Source organism: Diuraphis noxia, unplaced genomic scaffold, assembly GCF_037042655.1.
Source record: "Diuraphis noxia isolate RWA-SAM2 unplaced genomic scaffold, SU_Dnox_SAM2 contig0002, whole genome shotgun sequence".
Taxonomy (NCBI): Eukaryota; Metazoa; Arthropoda; class Insecta; order Hemiptera; family Aphididae; genus Diuraphis; species Diuraphis noxia.
This window is the reverse complement of record NW_028301712.1, coordinates 71153107-71158593: the sequence shown is the minus strand read 5'-3', so window position 1 is coordinate 71158593 and position 5487 is coordinate 71153107.

The following is a 5487-nucleotide window of genomic DNA, read 5'->3' as shown; positions in this document are numbered from 1 at the left end:
AAAGTGTTTCGATTTTTGACTTCAGTACCTCGTTCAATCAGAAAGTGAATCTAGTTGGTACTTTGGGGGTCAAAAGTGAAAAATTCTTAATACTTTTCTAAATAATCGAGAAAAACAAACTAAAAATTAAGGGAAAAACCACAGAATAGATTAAATACGGGAAATTGTACGCACACTCATTTTTCGACAAAATCGATTTCGACTTAAGTTGAACTATTCATAGACATTTGAAATTTTCGATCATTATTAACTAATAATAAAAGAAATTAATAGTCACAATTATTTTTTATAAGCATTCAAAGTTTGAGTTTTTACAACATATTTTGAAAAATCATGAAAATTCACAAATTATTTTAAGCTAGAAATTCATAAAAAAATTTCTTTTTAAATCTAAGATTTGAAAATTTAATACAAAATTCCTTACAAGTTTGTCAATCTTTATCACAAATAAAAACTCCACCGGAAATTCAAATTAAATTTTTATGATCATTTGAAATTTAAATTTTTACAACATTGCATTTTCACTTTTAGCGATTTCCTTATTTTGGTGTAACTCTAAAACAAATGACCGCAGATACTTGAAATTTTGACTGAATGTTTATATAGGCATTTTCTATATTTGACAAAATTTTCAAAATATTTAGATTTGTTTTGAGCTATTTACTGAAATTTTAATGTTTCAACTTTTTTAGTTTTTTTTTCTATAAATATCGATAAAAATTTATTTATTCCGTAGAAAAGCTTGAAAATTTAATAAAAGGCTCCTAACATATTTTTACAATAGCAGGTGAAAAATAAAAGAAAAATATAGTCACAATTTTTATTTACAAGCATTCAAAATTTGAATTTTGAAAACATACGTAAAAATCATGAAAATTCGTAAATTATTTTAAGCTAGAAATTCATAAACAATTTTCATTTTATATCTAAGATTTGAAAATTTAATACATGGCTCCTATCATATTTTTACAATAGCAATTCAAAAATAAAAGAAATGCGTTGTCTTAATTTTTTTTTACAAGCATTCAAAGTTAAATTTTGACAACATCATACTATGTAAAAATCACGAAAATTCGCAAATTATTTCAAACTAGAAATTCATAAAAAGTTTTCTTTTTAAATCTAAGATTTGAAAATTTTTAATAATCTATAATATATCCTAAACAGATAAATCGTCTTCGCTCAGAATCGTTTTTCGTATACAATGATATAATATCATTGGATTCAAATTTAATTCCATCCATTACAGTAACCCACTTGTAACCTACTGTACAGCAGAGCGACATCCACGACTTATCCGCCTTTTTTTAAATTGAAGAGCTCATCGCGGAGAAGGTTTATGGCATTTGATCGATTCTAACTTAATAAACAAAGGAGTTATCAATTATCATAAATAATAGCCTGTTACGTAGACTTGGCAACATGGCAAGCATTCTGGGTTTTGCGATTTCAGTTCTTGATCAAAAAAACTTAATCAACAAAGTTTATCCTGAAATTTCTCATCTTTCCAATAAATCTATTGAATGGCAACATGAACGTGCAATTTCGGCTCCTAAAAACGACACGTCAACATTTTAAACGAAAAGTTTGAGTCATATAAATATAGTTCATTTAACGGGCAACGAAGTGCACGGGATCAGCTAGTAATCTATATATATAAAGAGCATTGTCCTGGGTGATTTATCAACGCCCAGACCAAACCGCTGGGCTAGAGACTTGAAATTTTGTACAGAGGCTCTTTAAGCAATGTAGAGGCGCAATAAGAAAGGGGATTTTTCAGAATTCGAATTTTAAAGGGTCGCTCAGACGGGGATTTTGAGACTTACGATGGGAATTTTGTTTATTAATGGTAGCTATAACAACCTGATTTATGTGTTGACACATTTATCACTCATTATTACAGCTATCAGTCTATCAGCTATCAGCTATTAGCATTCAATCAGCTTACTGTTTTATATATTATACAGAATACAGATAATTATTATTATTATTATTAAATAACGCGTCTTTGATGTATACGTACACTTATACAAAGATTATGTACAGTAATTGCGATTTTTTCTAAATATTGAAATGTATTAAAATAAAATTGTTTACATTCTCACAAATTAATAAAAAAAATAATTAATATGGTTGTCGAATTATTGAACATAAATGGCACACAATTATGCCCCACACTATCATTCAAATTATTGGTGACAGTGTTTAGGGCAACACCGAGTATTACATCTACGCTTTTTACTTCATGAAATCCGAGGTCCTACATCTTTTTTGAAATTGAAAACTATTAACGGCACAATTCAACCTACTTAAGGCAGCGTGTGAGACGAAAGGCATTGGGATACAACTATGAAAGAAGCTGTGCTTAGTGGTTCTCCATTTAAATTACGGGAACTTTTTGCTATTATGTTGATATTTTGTCAATTGTCGGATGCTAAGTCTTTGAGAAAAATACAAGGACAGTCTTTCAGAAGTTCTGAAGATATACTACATCGAGTGGAGTTGGATGTACAACACGAGAATGTCAACTCAATTACTAATGAAGTTAACAATAAATGCTTAGTTAATCTTGAAGATACAGTTCTATCTCTGGGATGTCAATGTTTGCAACATTATGGTTTACCTCAGCCATCAAGATGTGAAGCAGTCTAGCAAAATAAAGATTACCTTCGAGAGATCAATTACCTATGATTCAAATATTTTGGCACAATATATAAATTTAAATGAACATTTACTAAATAATGAGCAGTCCTATGTATAAACAAAATATTAAAGGACATTGAAAAAAACACCGGCCAAACATTTTTCTTAGACGCACCAGGAGGCACTGGTAAAATATTTGTCATAAATATTTTATTGGCCAGACTACCAGAGTACGAAAAGATAATGGAATAGCTTTGGCTGTGGCTTCTTCAGGCATCGCTGCTACATTGCTAGGAGGTAAAACAGCTCATTCTGTATTTAAATTACCATTAAACCTAACGAGAGTAGAAATACCTATGTGCAATATTTCCAAACAGAGTAATATAGCAAAAGGTCTAAAAAACTGTAAGTTAATAGTTTGGGAAGAATGCGCAATGGCTCACAAGGGTGGCTTTGAAGCTCTCAATAGAACATTAAAAGATATAAGAGGATATAAGTTTGATGGGAGGAGTCACTGTACTGCTAGCAGGAGATTTTCGGCAAACATTACCCGTTATACCTAGGGCTGATCAAATAGTCATGTCTAAAAGCTTCGTATTTGTGACCACACATCGAGAAAGTTGCACCCTCATAAAATATTACTCCATTTGAAAGGTAACACATCTGCTAGGATTTTCGCTGAGATGTTACTTAAAATAGGGGACCGAAATTGCCCTTCATATTTGAAGGTGAGATCACTAGTCCCTAAAATTGCAGTACAGTTGTTAGCTCTTTATCAGAACTAACTTCCAGAATTTACCCAGATATAATAAATATCAAGATGAAACCCATCGAATGGTTGTGCGAGTGAGCCATATTAATTCCAAAGAACCATAAAGCAGCCGAAATCAATGCAATTCTAATAAAGGCATAGGCATTCAATGAAAAAGCTGTTGAATATTTATTTTTTGATTCAGTGATCTATTCGGATGATGCTGTCCAGTGTCCATTACCCTTTAGAATTTCTTGATACTCTAAATCCTTCTGGTCTTCTATCACATAAACTTATCCTTAAAATTGGAGCACCTATAATGTTACTAAGAAATCATAACCCGCTTAAATTGTGTAATGGAACTAGATTGCAAGTTAAGCTATAGTTATCACTGGGTGTGCAAGACTAACGTTGACTCCAGCTGATTATCCTTTAAAAGAATACAATTCCCACTCAAAGTTTGCTTTGCTATGACTATTAATAAGTCTCAAGGGCATTGAGCATGGCAGGGATTGACTTGAGAGAAGAATGTTTTTCATATGGACAGTTCTATGTCGCATGTTCTAGACTCTAGAGTTAGCTCTGCCAGTAGTTTAGTTATTGTAGCCCCAAAGGCAGTATCAAAAATACTGTCTATAAAGAGGTATTGAGATGAATAAAATATGTCAATATAAATATTTTTTTTTTGTTTATTTAACACCATATTGTATATAATAATGTTACAACGTTGTTTAACTTAATTAGTTTTAAAAGAGTTTACGGAAACTTCTATCATGGGCAACCTAGGATCAATATATCTAAAAGCAGCCTGTAAAAAACTGTACACGGGCGAAGCCGGGTTATTCAGCAATTTGTTATAATTTATAATTAACACACATATCTATGTTATTTTCTTAACAAAATATAGAGCTCTACCTATCGTAATTTTACCTTTGGCACACGTTATTATTTGTCGTAACTTTAATATATGAGTATAACTTAACAAAATAGAGACTTTCACGCTGTCTTGGTCTTTTTTTCTGCTCTGATCAACTTTATCTTCTTAGTGTACGCTTTGATGACTTAGTTATCCTCTGTAGCAGGGTATGGACACCGTTGTCTCAGATTCCAGTGTCCTCCAAAGCAGCTCTTCAGTTCTCTCTCAACTAACGCATTTTGATTTGTGTCATTGTGTGCCTTCATCGTCACCTATTAGAGCAGTAAAAATTATTCGATGATTTATAATAGAAAGTTTAGGTAGTTGGTATTTTTATTGTTTATTTTTTTGATGGAAGGTCAATATTAAAAAAATTCCAGTAGTTTTCAAAAGCGTCGAGTGAAAGGAATACGAGAAAGCCTTATATTAACAGCTTAGATGGATTTTCCGCTTTTCCAACGGCAACTATCATTACTTCATTAGCTTAATTTTAGAATAAATAGGGGACTACATTTGATTCTATGACAAAAACGATCGAAAAAATGTTACCATTGATTATAAATACTAGTATTTACAATCAATGATGTTACCTACCTTACCCTCAGGGAACAAATAATTATATTTTTAAATCAATGTATTCATCACTAAGATTAACGTAATCTAATCTGTGATATTAATAAATTATTTTCAATAACATTTTCATATTTTTTTCTATTATATTGACTGCATATCATACATAGAATTATCATCAACAAATATCAAATAGCGATATTAGTATATGTGATATAGAAATAATTATTGGAAAACAATTATTAAAAATCGATATAAAGATACAAAAAAACTTTAGGATTCCTGTGATTCCCAAAATTCTGGAATTTTAACAAGGCGGTGGGGATATAAAGTTTTCACTAGTCCGGACACATATTGTGTTGAAAAGGTACCTCTTATTCAGAAAACTCATAGTAATCATTTAGTTACAGGTTACATGTCAAGCCAATAATTGTTGAATCGTGGGAAAAAACAATACATTCAACACTTAAGCACACACTGCTTACAAATAAACAGGACTAGCACTTAAAAATGACTTACATTAATGTATGTAGTATAAACGTAGTACATGAGAACCAAATACCATTCAACTATATCAGATGATAATAATCAACAATAAATTACACAA